The sequence below is a fragment of the Vespa mandarinia genome, chromosome 25, assembly GCF_050613455.1.
Source record: "Vespa mandarinia isolate Hongniang chromosome 25, ASM5061345v1, whole genome shotgun sequence".
In the NCBI taxonomy this organism is placed as follows: Eukaryota; Metazoa; Arthropoda; class Insecta; order Hymenoptera; family Vespidae; genus Vespa; species Vespa mandarinia.
In genome coordinates, this window is record NC_140834.1 from 2,521,755 (window position 1) to 2,544,406 (window position 22,652).

A 22,652-nucleotide genomic window follows, 5' to 3' on the forward strand; every position below is an offset into this window, starting at 1 on the left:
TCAATTATACGTGTATAACTAAACAGATGTTTCTATCTAGCTATTAAGTTATTATTTGTCATTTACACCTTACATGGTCGATTATTTTTTCTCTTCCACAATAGACATGCGCATTGCGTGCTCAGGCACTTCCCCTTTTCATTCTCACGCAGTACGGTTTTACTTCTCGAAGGAAAGACATCTGAGTGCTTGATGTGTTACTCTAATTTTATTATAATTTACTTATTGTTAATTGAGTAAATAATAAATGATTCTACGTGAATGTGCAATTATAGACTTCTTAAATTAATTAGCAATATTGCTAATATTAACTTCGTCATTATAATCGGAACAAGTAGCATAACGAAAGAAGTAAGTAATTATTTCTTATTGTTTCTTCACTATTCTTATCAATGTGTAGACATTGTTAGTCATTATCAATGTTCTCTTATCTCTGCTCTATTTTAAAATCTTCATGCATTGAGAGTAAATAAACCATTGTTTTTATTCCGAATATTACCATTGTCAAAAAATTTCTATTTTAGCTTTTCTATAAATATTTACACGTTTATCTATTGATTCATATATGTATTTATATATTTATTAATAATAAAAAAATGATATATTTACGATCTGGTGAATACGGTGTAATAAACTTCGTAGCTGGTTAAAATAATGTTCTTTGTGTACATTTCGTGTCGTCTTGTAGAATTCTTCCTTTGACGTTTCGCTCTCTATTCCTTTGGTGCACCAATCAAATAAACTTAGCCTGCTCCAATTAATCAATATTTTTCCGTAGCAACTGGTAAGCGAATCAACGTCTGATGATTGCCACGCACGTGTTTGTTCCACGTGTTCATCCGTAGAAATAAATGTCAGTCAACCCAACGAATATTTATCGCATGATTTTTATGTTACTTATTTAAGAAAACGTGATCTCTTTAAATTATATTATTGTAATTTATAAATTTTTATAGAATTTTTTTTTATATGAACGCAATGGTGACAAGAAAGATATTCTTTGAAATGTGAAACATACGAATTAGAAAAAGAAGATACGTGTTGAATATATTATGTCAATTGTGTTGTGATTAATAATTATTCAACTAAAATGTGTTATTTCTTATGCTTAAATATATCGTGAGATTATACAAACATATCTATCGATATATTGGCACCTATTAACATTTGTATTGGCCATTATTTTAACAATAATATTCGTTTACATTTCCATTAGAAGATTTTTTGATGGAATAGTTTTCTACTTTACCATCAAGAGATTTTTTCGATGAAATAGTTTTCTACTTTTTCATCGGGAACTATATTAGCCTGAAGAAGATAATTTACCTACGTTGTATCTATAGATAATTTTTTGTTTTTGTCTTATTGATTTTCGTGAGGTAATGCGTTATTTTCTTGATATAAGAAAATGGTTTAATAAATACAATATGTACATTTATATTAAGTGTATTGCAAATTAGTTATTTTTAATTACGATTATCTTTAAGTATGCAATTTAAATAGAAACTATGCAATCTTTCGAATATTTTTTTTCTCTTTCGACAGAAATTCTCTGTATATACTGCTATCTATTTTGTTTTATATATTTTTTATATATTATAAATATACACTATAAATGTAACAGAACTTTAATCTGGTAATATAGAAAGCTGCTAATGTATTTGGAATTGTATGTTTATTAGTTATTTATTTTTTCATGATTATCTGGCTCGAAAATTTGATACGTTGATTGAGTATCTAACTTCGTTTTTTTAACCATTCATGCCTCCAATAGAATTATAGTAATAAATATTGTTATTTTTCAGGTTTTTTTATAATATATCTCTCCTGGATTTTTCTATGTGAGAAATAATGTTTATTAAAATACAAGTAGTACTTTTTTAATTGTATTCAAATATCTAATCGGTATTAAAAAATAACAACAAAATATCATATAGTTTATTTTTATCTCAAAAAAAAAATAAGATCGAATGCTTGAAATATCAATATGATGGTAACATTAGAATATTTGTATGATTCCGATAAATATTTTGATATAATGAATCATCAAATTAGATGAAATTTAATTTCGACATGATCAATCCAATAAAATTACTGCGTATCTTATATTTATAAAAATTAATTTCTTTTTGCCAATGTCTGTCTTATGAATTTTTTAATAAATCGGTGATGAAATAAAAAAAAAAAAATTACACTATATCACGATAATTATATAAATGATATATCACTGATTTGAATGAATGCAGAATAAATTAAATATTTTTTTCCTTCGTATATTCATCTTTATTCCATTTTCATATTTACAAACAATTTTTACATTCTTTTAAATCTTTATATTCTTCGCTATAATTCCGATATCGTAGCTTTTATATTACGATATTTATTATTTGATATTGATGTCAATATTATGAAAAATATTATCAAAATATCAATAATCAATTTATGATACTTGTATTAAACAGATTTATCTTGATATTGTTTAACATTTTTTTTTTTTTTTTTTTTTTCAGGAAAGGAATAATATAAATTGAGAAACGGATAATACCACACTACGAGTTGACGTTTTATTTCTATAAAAATATATTTTCCAATTTCTAGTTTGTTTACACGTAACCTCTACAGCAAAATGTCAATCTCAGGACAAAACTCCAAGTTAGTATCCAAACTTTCTGTAGAAATAGAAAATTATTAAAATGTCAATATTATATTGATTAAATAATATTATAATTAAGTTTATTTTCTTAAGCTTATTATTCTTAATTATTTATCTTAATTATATTAATTATTCTCAATTTATTTACAAATTAATTTATTGTTATTATTCTTTTTATTTTTAAGCCTTTCTTTTTTTTTTTTTTTTTTTTTTTTTTTCTTAAGATTATTCTTCAATTTATCTATTTTTTATTTCAATTTTGTCAATATTTTCTCGATATGTTTAAAAATTATCAAATTTTAATTAATTCTCTAATTTTTCACGAATCACAACTTATTTTATTTTCCAAGACAAATGTATTGGGAGGAGAAAAAGTGAAACAAAATTTTGTTCAATGTTCTCTCAAATTATATGATAAAATTTACAAAATTTCTTACGCATCAAGTATATTTATCTACTAACGAATGAAATTTTACGAATGAAAAATTGAATTTTGCTGACTAAGTAATCATAAATTTCATATCATTTTACATGCATATGTATGAATCTTTTTTGTTGTATCTTTTTTTTTTCTTTTCTTTTCTTTTTCTTTTTATGTCCAAGTCTCAAAAATCATGAAACCAACGAGATCTCGATTATGAATTTTTATATTAAGTGTTTCGAATCGTTACGTTTGATTTGATGCATCGAATGATAAACGGGAAAAAAGGCCAAACGTTTCTGCATGATTTTATAGTTCATTACAAACATAAATTTCGTTCGTGCAACATCTTGCATTATACGTGACAGCAAGAAAGAGAAAAAATAAAAAATGAGAATATTATATCTGACGATGAAGAAAATTTGTATATTTATTAGAAAAAAAAAAAAATGAAAAAAAAAAGAAGAAAGACAAAATTATATCATAATTATAGTTACGTATGAAAAAAAAAAATATATATATATATTTTTATATTATAAAATATATATATATATAAATATATATTAACTCTATTTTACGAAAATTCAAATGTGCATAAACAAATTTTTTTTTGTGATTTAAAACTTATTAAAAAATGTTTGAGAGTTTTTAACGAAGTTACGCCAAAAAGAAAAAAAGAATCAATCTAAATTGTTAATTAATACTATAATTTGACTGAATTAACAAAAATTAGAATTTATTACTATTAGATATTACTGTGTAATTCTAATGATTGTTTGTATACTCCATATGAATCAACATTTAGAGCTAATTATTACGATAATTAAATTGTAAAGGAAAATGTGTTTTTATTATTCTTAAAATAAAATATATATTTTATTACAACAATGAAAGAAAATATTTAAAATATCAATATAAACGAGTACAGCGAATGTTTCATCGAATTTTTTTTTTTTTTTTTTTTTTTTATTTATCCTCACTGCAAAGTACAATGAAAAAGAAAAAGAAAAAATAAATAAATAAATAAAATAGAATATGAAAAAATAAAAAAATAAAACGATAATCAAATACGATTAAAAAATTATTATTATTAAATATTATATTTATTAATTATTATAAAATTAAAAAATAAAACGATAATTAAAATAGTTCGTCGATTATAATGGGTAAATAAATAATTGTTAAGAAAATATATATAATTGTTCGATATATAAAATTTAATATAATTCGTACTGTTACCAAATGTTTTAAAATTAAAAATTTTACAAAGTGGAAATCAACAAATTTCACTGTCATATTAAAACTAAATTGTCTTTCGATATTTGTATGTATTGGATATAAATTAACTTTATGAATAATAAGTATCCTCTCACTTTCTCTCTCTTTTTATATATTCTCTTATCAACGATTATCTCTAGGATTACAATTGATATCAAGTGTACGAAATTATGCGAAAGATAATGACGATAATAATTATAATAATTATCGTGATCCTTTTATTTATTTTATTGCATTTTACTCGTAGATGCTATTTTGTTATATTAATTGCATCTATCATTATAAATCCCAATTATGGATGGAGACATTTGAAATGAGATTAGGTGTAACACAAAAAAAAAAAAAAATAAGAAAAAATTGAAAAAGTAAAAAAATAATAAAACAAAGTAAATCTAATCGAGCGATGACCTTGGTCTAAAAAAATTCGTACCATCAGTTACATAAATTACATAGGCTTATGTTTTTCTTTTTTTTTTTTTTTCATCATCTTTTCCTTCCTCTTCTTCTCATTGATCACTGTACTTTTTTTCGAATTTGTCATTAAAAATTTTCAATCGATTAATCAAATCACGATCGATCAATCAAATGTTCGACTTTTGTAGAGTATAATTATTATTGAAATAATCTCTCGTCATTTTTGATTTAATTGGATAACGATAAATAATGAAGGAAAGATGGCATTGTATGATCTAGAGAAAAAGAAAAAGAAAATAAAACAAAAAGAAAGGGAGACGTATTTTTCGTCATAAAATTTAAATAAAAAAAAAAAAAAAAAAAAAAAAAAAGAAAAAAAAAATAGAAAAAAGATCCCATACGACCCGATTGAAATTTATTCGTGTGAAAAAAAGAAAAAACGAACAAATACAAACGTAAAAAGTAATAAAAAGAATTTGAACGATCGTGCTTACGTTTTGTTGGGATAAAAAAAAAGAAAAAAATATTCTAATTGCGAATCAGTAAATCGAAAAAAAAGAAAAAAAGAATAGAAAAGTGAGAGAAAACAATAAGAAGCAAATGCTCTACTTACCTAAACGAATGATTTGTTTCTTTTCTTTTTTATTTATTTATTTATTTATTTATTTATTTATTTATTTATTTATTTATTTATTTATTTATTTATTTATTTATTTATTTATTTATTTATTTATTTATTTTTTTATTTATTTTTTTATTTATTTATTTATTTTTTTTTTTAATATCTGTTATGCATCTTGCAAGAACACCGAAGATGAAATTGATCTAATTAATAACTAGATCTCAGATTATTTCGAATGTTTTTCTTCCTATCTTCTTAAGTATATTTATTATGTTCTCTTTGCTTTCAATGGTGTTGATATTAAATATCTGAAATAATATCGCAGCTCACCCGATATTACTCTTTATATGTGTATATATATATATATATATATATATATATATATTAATATATTATATATATATATATTAATATATTATATATATATATATATTAATATATTATATATATATATATTAATATATTATATATATATATATATTATTTCAATATCTATATAATTTATCATAATTATATATATATAATTCATTATATTTCAATATATATATATAATATATATATATATAAATTATAATAAGAATTTGTTCAAGGTCACCCTTGCATTTTTTAAACACATACACACATACATACACATACAGAAGTTAAAGATCTCTATGATTATATAAAGATCTCTAATTACAGAATAATCTATAAAATAGAAAAATCTATAAATAGATCACGTTTTTGATTCACACACACACACACATACATTTAAATATATTAATATATTATATATATATATATATATATATATATATATATATATTACATATATATAGGATGCGTCATTTAAACATGACTATTTAAAAATTTTTTTTTTTACATTTATTTGTAATAATAACGAAAAATATTTTTTACATAATTTGTAATAAGTAATTTCAAAAGACGAATCAGATGGAAGACAATTTTTTTTCTTTTTTTCTTTTATATTAACGTTATTTCTTAATGAATTTGTTCAAGGTAATTCTTGCATTTTTTAAACACATACACACATACATACACACACAGAAGTTAATGATCTCTATGAGTATATAAAGATCTCTAATTATAGAATAATCTATAAAATAGAAAAATCTATAAATAGATCACGTTTCTTAATTTACACACACACACACACACACACACACGAGCGCGCACACATATACACACACACACATATATACACTTAGATACGGTCAGATTATTTTCGTTATTTATTTATTTTTATTTTTATTTTTATTTTTATTTTTGTTCCTCCCAATTAATCTCATAAAGATCATCGACTTTTTAATCACAAAATTTTCTACTTTACAGCATTACGGATGTATAATAAACAGGCGTAACAGCTAGCAGAATAACATATAATTAAAAGACTTTACATAATTAAAATTGATCGTGATTTTGTGATTGTTCGAATATAAGGATAAAGATAAAAGAAAAAAAAAAAAAAAAAAGAAAGAAGTATCAAAGACATCATGAAATTAGAAAATTTATGAAAGATAATACAAATTTTTCGATTATAATCTACAACGTGGATCCTTACGTTGATTTAATAAAATTGTCGATTTAATTATCGAGATAAAATGAAAGTATACGTGTAAAAGAGATAAAAATAATTTTATTATCTATTTAGTTTCTAATGGCGCTTCTATCATTTTTCTATTTTCTCGAAACGATATATAAACGTAAATATAAACGCGAACTTAGATATCTTCTCTCCTATCTTAATCGTTTATATTAATTGTTACTTTTTTTCTTCTCTCTCGCACGAATATTTATCACATTTTTTCGATAATTAAAATGACAATTATGTTAACTCCGACGTAATGATTTACGTACGTTAAATGAAATGAAACTAAAATTCCTTAAAAAAAAAAAAAAAAAAAAAAAAAACAAATTATAATCGAAAATTTATTTTATCCTTCATGGATTTTCTAATTTCATATGTTTGTTCCTTTTTCTTTTCTTTTTTTTTTTTTTTTTTAAATTTTTATATCCAAACGATCACTATAATCACGATCAATTTTGAGGTACTCTGTAAAGTAAAATCGTACTGTTATTCTTATTATTTATACATTTAAAATGTTGTAAAATAATAATCCACGTTGTTAGTATACTATCGATAGTGTTAGTATATATTTTTGATAGAACAAAATTAGAAGAGATAATAATTACAATATCTTGTTATAATTAAAATTAAAAAAAAAAAAAAAAAAAAATAAAAAAACATTTATAATTTCAAAGTATTGATTTCTTCCTTTTTTTTTTTATATATTAACGAGCTAAGCATATATATTTAATTATTAATTAATAAAAATTATTAAATTATTATTAATGGTAATATAATTTAATTTTATTAATTTAATATTATAATAATGAATATTATTAAATATGAAATTTTTTAATATGAAAATTATATCAAATTTGTGAAAACATATCATGTCAATGACATTATAATGAACAATATATTAACGACTTGGATCTTTCGATCGATACATGGGACAGTGTGACATTGATCAAAGTATGTCAAGATCGAGATAATTGCGATTGATCCTACTAATATAAAATTTTATTAAAATTATAATGTACCAAAAAATATTATATTTATTATAAAAATGTATTGTGAATATATAAAAAAAAGAAAGAATTATATTATATCATATTGTATACGAAGTGAATAATAAAAAGAGAGATAAAATAATATAACTATGAGAAAAAAATGATAACGTTGCATTTGAACTTATAAAAAGATCATCCGTTATATTATAGACATTTTCGTTCGTTTATTTTACTATATTGAAAAATTAATTTTCAAGAGAACGCATTTTAAAACTTTATTTTTCATTTATGAAGATACGAGAATTAAATAATAAATCTAATAATTAATAAATCTAAATCGATTCTATCGTATCGATAATATCTAATCTGATAGATAAAATGATGATGATATTCACTTTCAAATGAATTTTATTTCAAATCTCTACAACTTTTCTTTCGGAAGATACGTTCTCTTGAAAATCTTTATTTATATGGATCGAAGCACATGGCGGGAATGGTCACGTGATTACAAGTAGTAGTAAAGTGTATACTACGATCAGCTGTTCATGTAAATATCTAGATCAATGTATTTCAATGTATTCATTCATAGAAAATAATATAGTGCTAATAGTATTTTAATTTTTTAAACGAGAAAAAATTAAGAAATAAATTAACTTCATTTCTTAAATGCATTTTTTTTTAAGACAAATATCTTCGGAATTAAAACTCGTAAAAATATCAAACAAAATTTCGTTGTCGAACATTTTTCATTAATAATTTATTGCAAAATATTTATATAGACAATTTCATCAAAATTGAGACATTAAAAATCAAATTTTATCGCATCGATGATAAATATATTCGATTAAAAAAGAAATTGTTATAAATAATTAATTAATTTAAAAGTATAAAAAAAGAAAAGAAAAAGGTAGGCAAAAAACTTTCAACATATCTTATACCATACGATCTATAAATATATCGGTTTAACAAATAAATAATAAAATAACTTTAATTCTTATATTTAAATGAAGAACATAATTTAATATAATCAGTATTGATCAATTTATTTCAAAATTAATATTCAAATTAAGAAAGAAATACTCATTTATTTATACGTAACAAATTATATCAAATTTACGTTCCATAAAATCATAAAGAAATAAATAAGTATCTACGTAAATAATAATATATATGCTATTGATTTTACATTACTAAACGAAAATATTATGAATTATGTCTATAACAACAAAATAATAATAAATGCATAACAATATAAAAAAAAAAAATAGTTCATTTTGAAAAAAGAAAACAATTTTCAAAAAATCACATCATTTTCACATAAATATTATATATAATTCAAATTAATTTTACTTAAAAAAAAAATAACTATTTTGTAATATATGTATATAAAATAAATACATATATATTTAATTACTATGTTTTTACTTAGTTTAGATTACTTATTGTTTTTAAAAAATAATGTAAAATATACTAACTTATTAATATCAACTGGTAACGAATAATTTTTTATCAACTGTCGGTAAAATAGAAAAAACTTATATTATTAATTATTAATGATAAAATAGAATACTACCGGTAATGTAGAAAACTCCAACTCCCATTAATGATAAAACAGTGCACAATTATCTTACAGATACTGATTGCTACACATGAATCGATAGATATTCAACGATAAATAGTAATACATTTAGGCATAATAAATTCAAATTTCAAAAATAATTGAAATATAAACAATTTTATATATAGTTTATTTTTTCTTAAATCATGCAATTATTATTACGAAAATTAATATCTTTGTCATGTTTGCTTTCAATTAATAAAATAATAGTTTAGCATGTTGAATTACAATTCGACAATATAATTCAGAAAAATAAACTAATAATAAACTACGTGCTAGAGAATATTCTACGATCAACAAACGACACCTTGTGTTTTTCAAGATAACAAAGACAAGAAAAATTTTCTCAGACACAATAATAATCTTAAGGTGAAAAAAAAGAACGTAACTACCACAAAACAAGTGAAAAATAAATGATATATTATATTAACGCAAAAAAATTATCTATTATAAGTAAAGAATAATACAAACAAACAATGTTTAGCTAGTACAAAATAATATATCACCAAAAAAGTGGATGATCCTTTTTTACGTTGCAATACTCGTGATGATCATCGTGTGTATGATAATATCATCAATGTCGTTTCGTGATAAAGAGACAACAATTGTCCGTCTGGTGAGTAATCATTTTTTGTATACTCATAATTCAATCAACAATATGAAATAATAATAAAGCGTAGAGCATTTGAATTTCTTTCGAACTGAATACGTCACCTTTGAGAAGCAAAATCATACTGAGAGAGAATAAAAAAGAAGAAGGGACTTTGTACGCAACGCGCATGATCTATGTGGAAGGGAAACCGTAGAAAAATGCGCATGTCCTACGTGAAAGGGTGAACGAAACAAAGTAAAAAGAAAATGACAAATAATTACTTAATGACTAGAAAGAAACACTCATTCAGTTATATAGAATAAATCTAAAAGGGAGAGATACGTATCAGAGGGTATAGATTTTGTATAAATTATTCATATGGAAAAAGACCACACCGATACAATTTTTTTTACACGTACTTTTACATTTGTTATTTTAAGAATTGATTAGACGTTCGAATTCGAATACTTGATGCAGGAAAAAAGATAAAATTAAAGTCAGTTGAAATCAATGACTCGTAAGAGCTTATCAGTATGAGTTTGCTAAAAAATGAATATTTCGATAACAAGTACTATACTTACAATTTTAGATTTCTTAAACTAATTGGTATTTGGCATTATGATATGTCGGCAAAACAATTGATATATATTTGTGTTCTTAATCTTGTAATAGCTGTAGGATCATTTTCACAGGTATGACATCTTAATACGTGATTATATTAATTTATGATTAGAACAAACCTGAAAATGATATCCATTCAAAAGAATGATTATTAAATATGAAGATACAACTTGTTGGACTTTAGATTTATTTACTCTTCACGTCAGAACTGAAGGTCATTCCGATCATCAAATTGATGGAAACGACCTTACCTTCTTTATGCTTCGCAGCATGTTATTATAACATATTGTTGAATGCTACAACTGTTCGTACTTTCCTCAAATATTTCATTTTGAAATAGAAGCGATAAAAAGGTATGTTACAGAAATTCTTTATGTCGTTAAACTTTCAGATGAAGAAAATTCTTTATCATATCAAATCCGATTGGAATAAATTGGCGAACAAACCGGAATTAATAATTTTAAAAACAAATGCTATTCGAACCAGACTATGTACAATAATAATCACAAGTAAAAAAAAAAAAAAAAGAAAAATTCATTATTAAATTATTAAAATTTTATAATGTCACTTGAATAACATAATAATATTCTTTTAATCTTTCAGTTGCATTTTATTTGTATATTATTTTTTTGACGTTACCATCCATTATTTGTATCGTTCTGTATAATTTTAATGTTGAAAACAAAACTGTATTAATCTTGCCAATTTGCCTCAATAATTTTTTGAAAGATCAAATGAATTACTATTTCATATTTTTATTTGAATGCGCATTCATACTCATCATAGCTACTATAGGAATCGCCCACTATTCTATGTTTGTATTAATTGTACAACATGCCTGTGCACTATTCAATATCGTCGCGTAAGTAATTAATTAATAGAATTTATCATGAAATTAATATTTTCAATTTAAAGTTCTTTTTTTTTCATAATTCATAGTACTGTTTATTTTTCACAGTTCAAAAATAGAAAATGGATTTAAAAGTAATTTCAGTCATCCCAACAATCGTAGTAATTTCGCACAGGAGTATGAATGGCTCATTGATATCATAGAGTTTTATGATAATGCAATCGAGTTCGTATGAAATTTTACAATCATTTTCTCGTTATAATTAATACATCAAAGATGCTAATAGTTAATAGTAATATAATTATATATATATTTTTTATTATTACATATATCTTAAGCTTTGTCGATTTAATGAAGTTATATCATAAGATAATATATCCGTTCGAAGTATTCTCGTCGTTGCTTTTTATTATCATAAATTATCTTTACGTAAGTAATTTATTTACATAAAATTTGAAATCTAATATTTGCTTTATCGTAGCAAATTAAAGAGACAAAAATTTTCTTTCCAGTTCTTTCAGTTGCTTTCATTTACAATAAATACGACCGAAGTATTACAAAAGTTTAATTATATTATTGGATCTATGTTTGTAATATATGTTTACTGTTACCTTGGACAAAAATTAATAGATTATCACAATGAAATATTTATGAAATTGTTGGTATTGTTTTAAATTTATTTTATTGCGATGACTAATTCACACGAATGTTAAATGATAAATTAATATTTACAGATGTCAAATTCCATTTTACTCGTTTTCGTTGAAAACGCAAAAAATGTTACCCTTTATAATAATGAAGAGCCTAATGCCATGCAATCTTTCTATGAAGGGAGTGATTGTATTATCCAATCTTCATTTTGTCGCGGTAAAATATATTTTATTGATATAGACAATGACAGAAAGAAAATTTATATTAATAGAAATCTTTCATTTTAGTTAATGCGGATATCATTTTCATACGCTATGATTGTTTACAATTCATTGTGAATTTAACGAAATAAGATACTGATAATAATATATTTCGTATATTTTGGGATATACAAATGCAATGATTTTTCCTTGATAGATTGAAAATATTAAGTATAGTGTAAATCCGATGGTGATGACTCATTTTTTTTTAATATTTTTAGTATTTTGTTAATTTAATCGATTTAATCGATATCCAAAAAAAAAAAGGTATTAATAGAAATAAATACGTGAAAATTAGAAAGATATTAGTAGAAGTAAATACGTGAAAAATTAAAATGTCAAGATAAAACTAAAAAATAATTTTAGATTTTTGTAAAAAAAAAAAAAAAAAGAAAAAAAAATTGCTTCCCGTTTAAAACTCCATATCAATATTCAGATGACTCAAGTAAAAAAAAAAAACAAAGGATTTTGAAAATAACTAGAAGAAAAATTATTTCCTTCTCTCGCACAAATCTTATCTATCACGTAAATCGAAAAATATTTATAAAATAAAAAAAAATTTAATTTCCATATTACAATTGATCTAATTTCTTCACTGATAACAAACAGAGGATATTTTTATGAGTTTTATTAATAAGATCCAATCATACAACTAAAAATATCTGAAAATTGGAATGAATAAACAAATTGTTGGACAAATTTCATTCACAGAGCCATATCGTTCGAAATTCGATCTAGATCGATATTTTAAATGCAAATTTATATTTCTTTGTTTAAGTTCATCTTACTTATTCTACCATTCTACTTCTTTTTTATTTTCGCGCCGCATTATCTATATATATATATTTCGTGACACATATATTAGGTGGACCGGAAAGTAATGTCGTTTCTGCGCATATCGATATTTGATTGTGATTAAAAATAAAAACTTGTTAAAAATTTATTCGTTTGAATTTAATTTCAGAAAGCGATATTACTTTCCGGTCTACCTAATATTTACCTACGTTTATAACTACGTATATAACTACGTATATGTACTTTATGAATCAAGGAAATAATGTGTAATATATTAACTTATCTACAACCGATAAAAAAAAACATTTTTTTATCGATCGTCGGTAAAGCAGAAATCAATTTCTATGTACAACTCTCGATAGAAAGATAAACATTTATTATTATGGTAAAATTCCCTGATGTTAAAATAGAAATTCCCTTCCTCTAATAACCCTTAGCGCTTCGTTGGCTCCGCTACGGAGACATTTATCATTTATTCCGTGACTACGAAGGTTCCCCGCTGCAGAGCCAAATGTTTTTGGCATGTGATTACGCTTAAGATGCTACGTTAGCTGAAGAATTAAGAAAAATGAAATGCCACTTGACTTATACCATAAAAACAAACAGAAAAGGTATTCCAACAACTCTGAAGAAACCAAAATTGTATGAAAAAAGGACTGTCGCATACAAACAAGGAAATACAATGATCTTAGCTCGGAGGAATAAGAGGATAGTATCGTGACAACTGGCATAATGCTGAAATGATAACTATTAGAAGATTTATACAAGGTGGTACAAACGAAGTAATTCAAAAGCCAAGTGTAGTTGTCGGGTACACAAAGTCGATGGGTGGAGTTGATCGGACTGATCAATATGCCTCTAGTTATTGCTTTTTGAGGAAATCGCTTAAGTGGTGACGGAAATTGTTTTCCTGGGGAATGGAGATATCAATAATTAATTCATACATTCTCTATAAAACTGTACAGCACAATAAAAATGTGAAAGCATTGACGCAGTTACTGTATAGAAAAATTTTAATCGTTCAACTCATAGGAGATTTTCGTCACGATAGAACAAGAGTTTCTACATAAATTTCTGAAATCAGACTAAACGGAAAATAATTCACATAATGAGGAAAGGTGGAAAGAGGGACTGCGTTGTGTGCTCTAAAAGGAAACAAATGGATGGCAGACGTCAAGTAAGTGATTACTGTGACACTTGCCCAAGTAAACCCAGAATGCACATCGGAGATTGTTTCCAAAGATATTACACCATGATGAATTACAAAATTTTAAATTTATCTTTTATTTACAATAGGAAAATGCACGTTTATAAAATAAATAAAATCAAATGCATTCACAAGAACGTGTAATCTTTCCCGCTCAAAATAAGACTTCCTTTATCTCAGGCGCTCCGCTCCAAAAATGTGCCGGAGTTGCTGGTAGGCAGTACTCGAGAAACGCGCGGAACGCTAAGAGTTAATAATAAGACACTACAGAGTGTAACTATCGATATTAATCCATAATATAATAGTTCACCAATTGTTACGATATATCCTCACTTTGTTTCTCGCGATAAGATAAAAATAATTTCAAACACAATTTAAAAGGAAAATAAAACTTATATACAGTTTCTACTTAAACGATCTACTCTGTTGTACAAAAAAAATAATTCTTTTGTCATATTTACATTCAATTCGTAGAACAATAGCTTAGAGCGTTTTACGATATTCCAATAATAAATATAATTTTGAAAAATAATATCTCTTTTGTTAGTCAACTCCATAAAATTTGTACGATCAGTATTCGCTCTGTTAATGAAAGATATTAGAAAAAAATTACTTTTATATACCGCATTTATTTGATGGTAACAGTATTTCTGAATCCTGATATATAACAAATACGTAAATAAATCAATTAAATTATGTAATATTTTATATTATATAAACATCTTACCATATATATATATATATATATATATATATATATATATATATATCAATATATATATATATATATATATATCAAAACTAAAAACAAAACTACTCTAAACAAACAAAACTAAAAAAAAGTCGAAAGCACCGAAAAATACCTCTCTATTATTTTGTATTTGACAACGATATACTTGGTAATGATAATAGTACTCTTACGAAAAAAGAAAAGAAAAAAAAACTGGGCTGATAATGAACTCGTAAAAAAATATAAAACTTTTTCTCTCAATGCTTAAAGATTTTCGCAAAGAATTGATATAATATAACATTGACATTAACGAATCGTGTATACTTTTGTTATTTCAATTTGTGAAAAGGAACAGTATAAAATATTGCAAAAGCTTTGTTTATCGTGTTTAAACGCTTTCGCTTTATTATAAAAAGAAAAAAAAAGGAAAAGAAGAAAAAAATAAAAAATACTTTTGTTAGTTTTCAGATTTTTATCATAATTTTACTATTACAAAAATTTCAACCATGACGGAACTTGACAGTGAAGAATTTTTCAATGAATTATACTCGAACTATTTGTCCGATTGTCCGAACGATTATTGAAATAAATTGTAATGAATTGAAAAGTGATAATTTATCGAAAGACTAAGACTTTTATGAAACTGATATTAGATGACGAAAATGACAAAAATGAAATGTAATAGAATTTTTAATTGTTTAATTGTTAATTGTTTCATTTTTACATTTAATTACGAAATAATAGCCAATGACATGAGATAATTTTTGCGTAAAACTGCCAGTAAACAATATTTTAATAATAAAAATAATTAGGATAATTACCGAAATAATTGTTTTTCAAAAATGAATTCGATCCTTTTCAAATTTTTTTACTCTTGCCGATCATCATATGTATTGCAATATTATATAATATTAAGTAGACAAGAAGTGTCCCTCCTTATGAGTAATGATTTTTTATACACTGATAAATTTAATAAACAATAATAAAATAATACTAACGCGTCGAGTACTCGCATTTCTTTCCGAACAAATGCGTCAACTTCGAGAAGCAAAATAATATTGCGAGAGAATGAAATGAGGAAGTGTCTGCGCACGCAATGCACATGTCCTTCGTGGAAGGAAGAAAATAATCGACAATGTAAGAAGTAAATGACAAATAATAATATAATAGCTAAAAATAAACATCTGTTCAATCATATACGTACAAATTAAACGTAAGTGATACTCTAATAAAAAAATAATACTCTATAGATTTTGACATGAATTATTGTTATGGGAAAAAAAAAAAAAACTTTCTGCCATTTCGATAGAATTTTTACAATTGTATCTTTACGTTTATCATTATAAAAATGTATTTATTTAAAAGGAGTACTTAGGAATACTTGATTGAAAAAATGAGTATGTTATTGAAGTCAGTCGAAATTAGTGAATCATAAGTGATATTAGTATGACTTCGAAGAACGTCGGGTGATATTTCGAAAATGAGTACTATGCTTACAATTTTCGATTTTTTTAATTAATCGGCATTTGGTATTATGAAACGTCATTAAAGTATCTGCTTTACGTTTGTCTTTTAAACTTTATTATAACCGTAGGATTATTTTCGCAGATATGTCATAATCCGATTCTTGTTTATAATGATTTATGATTAAAAAAATTAGCTCGAATATGATTTAGCTAGATTTATGTATCAATGAATGTCCAATTATTAAATATCAATAAAAACTGATTGGGCTTTAGATTTATTTACTTTTCACGTCAGAACTGAAGGTAGATCCGATCATCAAATTAATGAAAATTGTCTTACTTTGTTTATCTTACGCATTCTGTTATTACAACTTATTTTTGAATGCTGCAATTGTTCGTACTAATTTGACTAAATCAATTCAATCAAATTAAAAATGACAAACACGCATGTTTGACAAAAATCAATGAAACTTTCAGATGAAGAAAATTTTATATAACATTAAATGCGATTGGAATAAACTGACGAACAATTAATGATCTTAAAAAGATACGAGAGTCGTAGCAGACTATGTATAATAATAATCGTAAGTAAAAAAAAAAAAAAAAAAAAGAAAAAAGATATACTATTATTCGAATAATATAATTAAGTGCTTTTATTCTTTCAGTTGCTTTTTATCTGTATATTAATTTTTTGATGTTACCATCCGTTGTATGTATTCTTACGTATGTTTTTGGTGTCATGAATGAAACTGAATTAGTTATGCCGATTCGTAATGATTATTTTTCGAATGATCGAATGCATTATTATTTGGCATTTTTTTTTCGAATGCACATTATTAACTATCATATGCACGGTAGGAATTGCCAACAGTTCTATGTTCGTATCAATTGTACAGCATGCCTGCGCACTATTCGATATCGTCGCGTAAGTAATTAATTGGTAAGACGAAATAAATATTTCCAATTAAAAGTTCTCTTTTTCTTTTCTTCTTGTCTAATTTATATAATATTTTTATTTTTTTTTTTTTATTTTTCATAGTTGGATGATAGAGAAACGATGTAAAAGTAACCAACATAATTTCTATCGTGTCTCTATTAGGAAATTTCCAATATTTCAGGAGTACGAGTGGATCATTAATGTCATAAAATTCTATGATAAAGCCATCAAGTTTGTATTCAATTTTACAAGTTCGTACTTTTTCCAATTTGTACATACAAGTATTAATTACTAATAATAATATTATATATCTTTCGTTATTTTCGACCTCCAAGTTTCGTCAACTTAATAATATTGTTTTATGGAAAAATTTTTCTGTCCAGTGTATTCTTCTGGGTGTTTATTATAATCGTTGATTATCTTTACGGAAGTGATACATTTACAAAAGATATTTAATGGGTTGTTCGGAAAGTAATTTCGTTTTTTTCTTGTGAAAATAAGAGACAATTTTCGTATAATGAACGAATATTTTATTAAATTATATATTGGCCATTCTGGTCCAATACCTTCTGCCATCTTTCTAGTAGTAGTATGATTCTACATTCATAAAATTTGTGGTCTTTGCTGGCAAAAACCTGATCGAGGTGGTTTTTGATCTTCTTATTTGAAGTGAAGGTTTTACCGTCTAAAAAATTTTACAGTGACCGGAACAAATAATAATCCGAAAGTGCCAGATCTGGAGAATATGGTGGGTGTGGCATTGTATCCCACTCAAGCTGTAAAAGCTTTTGGCGAATGATCAAACTTGTATGAGGTCTCGCATTATCTTGGAGGAACACTATACCTTTTCTGTTGATTAATTCTGGCCTTTTCTGTTGAAGTGCATCATTCAGTTTGTCCAGCTGATGACAGTAGACTTCCGAATTAATTGTTGTGTAATCCGGTAAAATCTCAAAAAAAAACGATTCCTTTAAAATCCCACTAAACAGACAGTATCACCTTTTTTGATGGATATTGGCTTTGGAAATGCTTTGAATCGGTTCATCTTTTTTGCTCCATGATCTCTTGCGTTTGACATTGTTATATACAACTCATTTTTCGTCCCCAGTAATGATGCGCTTCAAAAATGGATCATTTTCGTGACGTTTGAGAAAAGAATCGCAGACGTCAACGCGACGACACAAATTTCTTTCCGTGAGAACATGGGGAACCCATATTCGAGTTTCAAGGTTAAAATCAGGCCTTTCAAGTGGTCATAAACAATTAAATTTGATAAATTCAACCTCTCACCGATCTTACGCGTTGTTATTCGCCGGTTTGCATCAACTAATGCTTTTATCGTGTCTTTTTATCAGCTTCAACTAGCTTTCCACAACGTGGTGCATCTTCGACATCAAAATTGCCGGATCGAAATTTTGTAAACCAGTTCTGCCACTGGCGTACTGTCACACATCTTCTCCATACACATACGGAATCAATGGTATTATTTAAAAAATTTATTGGATCGATGTTTACACTAATTATGTATTTTCACTATTCGTCGCGTCGCCGGTGGCCCCTCACGGCCTGTACATCCAAGTCGAGTGCCGGCATCAGTGACCACACCCCATGGGCAGTCAACGTGTTAATGAACACAAATTAGCTTAAAAAAAAAAACTCTAGGGAAAAAAAAAAAAATAGAAATAAAAAATTTCTATCTTTAAAATGGTGAATTTTTTGCTCAAAATCAGGTTAAAAATTACAACGTTTCTTTCAATCAATAAACCATAAAAAAAGTGTTATAGTATCGAAAGTAAAATAACAACCCTAATAAAAAAAAAATATTAAACAAAAATTATTTTTTATTTTCGTCAAAACGGGCTGAATCCGGTGGTACTGCAATACCGGCTCAACCCCCGGCAGAGGCGGAGCAAGCCCCGGCCTTCCGCCAAGTTCCAAAAATCTAGCTAATATTCTGGCTGCTCTATGAGCAGCGTATCAGATATTAAGCTGATAAGAACAGATACTACACTTTGATCTTAGCCATAGGCCGAGAAGCGATAAAGAAAATTGTTCAAAATCGTTATAATAAGCATCTTAATGTTGGAAAATGATTACGAGAAGAATGCGACACCTTGCGGTAACTTCGTCAATTAATTGTATTTTGAAAGAACGCTCGTAACACTGATCGCCAATAAGATCACGTTTTGAATATATCTGTAGTAGATAAAGGATAGTAATTAATTGTATTTTTTAAATAGAACGTTAAAATGAACATATGAAAAATAATTTTATTTATTCGATAATTTGAAACTGCCATGATACTTCTACGTTATGTTTTACAAACAAAATCTAAATTTCACAGACGAAAAATAAAAGAGAACTTAATATATATAAACGTAATTTTCTTCATATTTTTATTTCTTAATTTTACAAAATTTCATTTCAAACGAGAGATTTTTTTATTTAAGAAATATAATAGATTAAAGAGAGATAAATATAAATTTGTTTTACCTTCACTCATATATTCGTATCTTTTTGCAATAATTACGTTCAATAGCATATGTTACAATTAAAATTGAAATTTTATTGTTTATTAATTTTTTTCTATTTACATTAATGGTATAAATTTTTCTTTAGAAAAATTTTAAGAATTTGAAATTTTACGATTCAATAAAAAAATCTGTGAAATAAAACAAACATCAAATTGTTATGAAATTTGTGAGATTAGTTTCCTGTTGAAGTATAAAAGATATGAAAAATGAAGATTTAAAAATACTTATGATTGAGATCTTTGGAAATTTTATTGTAAATATATATATATACATATATATATATATAAATATTTTTATTATTTCATAATAATTCTCAGAATATACTTGATTGAACTGTCAATAAATTTTTTATAATATTATCATCTATATATACAAAGCATTTATCTACAGGATTTTGTAATAAAGGATACAATCCTTAACATCCAGAATAATTTTTCAAAATTGAATATTTTTAATATTCTTTATATTTTAGGACCGTCGTTAATTATCTTTATATAAGTAAATAATATATTTATTTAAATAATTTTGATTTCTAATATTTGCGATGTCGTAATAAAGTAAACACGTAGAAATTTCTTTTTCAGTTATTTCAATTATTTTTCATTATTTTTTTCTATGGTAAATATGAGTGAAGGATTGAAAAAATATAATAATATTATCGGATATACGTTTGTAATATATATTTATTATTATCTTGGATAAAAATTAATCAAAAATTAATCATCCTATCGAAATATTTATAAAATTATAGGTATTGTCGTAAATATTTTTAATTAATTGACCAATTTTCTCGGATATATATATATGATTAATTAATATTTCGAGATATATTAATAAATATTTATTATAGATAAATATTTATAAAATTATAGGTATTGTCGTAGATATTTTTAATTAATTGACCAATTTTCTCGTATATATAAATGATTAATTAATATTTCGAGATATATTAATAAATATTTATTATAGATAAATATTTATAAAATTATAGGTATTGTCGTAAATATTTTTAATTAATTGACCATTTTTCTCGGATATAAATATGATTAATTAATATTTCGAGATGACAAATATCATTTTTTTATTATCATTAAAAACGCAAAAAATGTTTACTCTTTTTAATAATGAAGAGCATAAAACCATGCAATCTTTTAATGAAGGGAATAATTGTAATATCTCATTATCATATTTTTGTCACAGTAAAAGATATTTTACAGATATAAATTATTATACTAATCAAAAGTTTGTATAATGATAAAAAAATCTTTCATTCTAGTTAATGCGAAGAACATTTTCATGCGCTATGATATTTTATAATTCGTTTGATTTTTGCCGAATAAAGTAATAAATAATAAATAAATTAATTAAAAAATAATAAATAATAAATGACGATTATTTTTCATCATACAAATATGCAATAGATAATTTGTGTTGTAAAAATAGTAAACATAAACAATAGATATGTGTAAGTAATAATAATAATAATAATAATAAAAAATTGAAAACAAAAAAAAAATGAATAATCCTGTTTAGTTGCCACATTTACGTATTATTAACAATCATATAAATTATTAAGATATATACGTATATGTAAATATATGTACATATTTGTATATCATATACACTTACGTTTTAATTAAGGCATCTCGGTTGATATAAAAATTAAAAAAAAAGACATTCTTTCATATTTCATATTTCGAAAGTTTAACATTTTAAAAATGTGCTCGTACATTTTTTTTTTCGATAAAATTCGAAATATTTCAAATACTACGATCTTTCGTAGGAAGAAATGGTTAAGCCAGTTTTAAAATGATCAACTAATAAAACTGATTGATCAGTATTTTTTTATTCTATTATATTCTAAGTATACGAAATTATACTTATATCTGAATGTGAAGATATATATAAAATGAAAGTAATGTAATTGTTTACAAATAAATAAAATTTTATTAGAATATATCCTCGAAAAGAAATCAGAAACAAAAAGATTATATCTTTTTCGTAAATCTAAATCAACGAGACATCTTTAAGGAAAAAAAAAAAAAAATAATTGTTCAACGAATTATATTGAATAATCATTTATTCTTATTTACTCATAATTCAAGAAACGATAAACATTAAGCGTCAAGTATTGAAATTATTTTTTTTTTTAAATAAACGATGAAAGAATCATAAGTGAAAGGAACTGTGCGTATTTAAAATGCATGTCCTTTGCGAAAAGGGATATAATAATGTACAATATAACGTTATGTGATACATTTTCTTGTTACAATTATATTTGAATAAAAACTGGACTACTACTACAATGGCGATATTATATACTTTCTTAGTAATTTTATATGCTCGAAGAGCATAAGAATCAATATTAATTTCAGATTAGCTTATTCATTATGAAAGAAATGAAGATTCACTTTTTTCAAGAACAA

General features: G+C 24.4%; 1 long non-coding RNA gene and 1 other non-coding gene across 4 annotated transcripts; one reads left to right on the forward strand and one right to left on the reverse strand.

Annotated features, from left to right (window-relative positions):
• Positions 1-166: 166 nt before the first annotated feature.
• On the forward strand, positions 167-13,913 carry LOC146872229 (uncharacterized). Of its 3 annotated transcripts, none has more exons than XR_014983597.1 (2): positions 167-351; positions 13,790-13,913. It is a non-coding gene; the product is annotated as an uncharacterized LOC146872229 (long non-coding RNA). The 3 variants fall into 3 exon arrangements; XR_014983598.1 differs by lacking the exon at positions 13,790-13,913 and adding an exon at positions 2,511-2,683; XR_014983596.1 differs by lacking the exon at positions 13,790-13,913 and adding an exon at positions 779-1,172.
• A 5,629-nt stretch (positions 13,914-19,542) lies between these two features.
• On the reverse strand, positions 19,543-19,733 carry LOC118450665 (U2 spliceosomal RNA). The gene has a single exon (XR_004840804.1). It is a non-coding gene; the product is annotated as a U2 spliceosomal RNA (small nuclear RNA).
• Between the last annotated feature and the right edge of the window lie 2,919 nt (positions 19,734-22,652).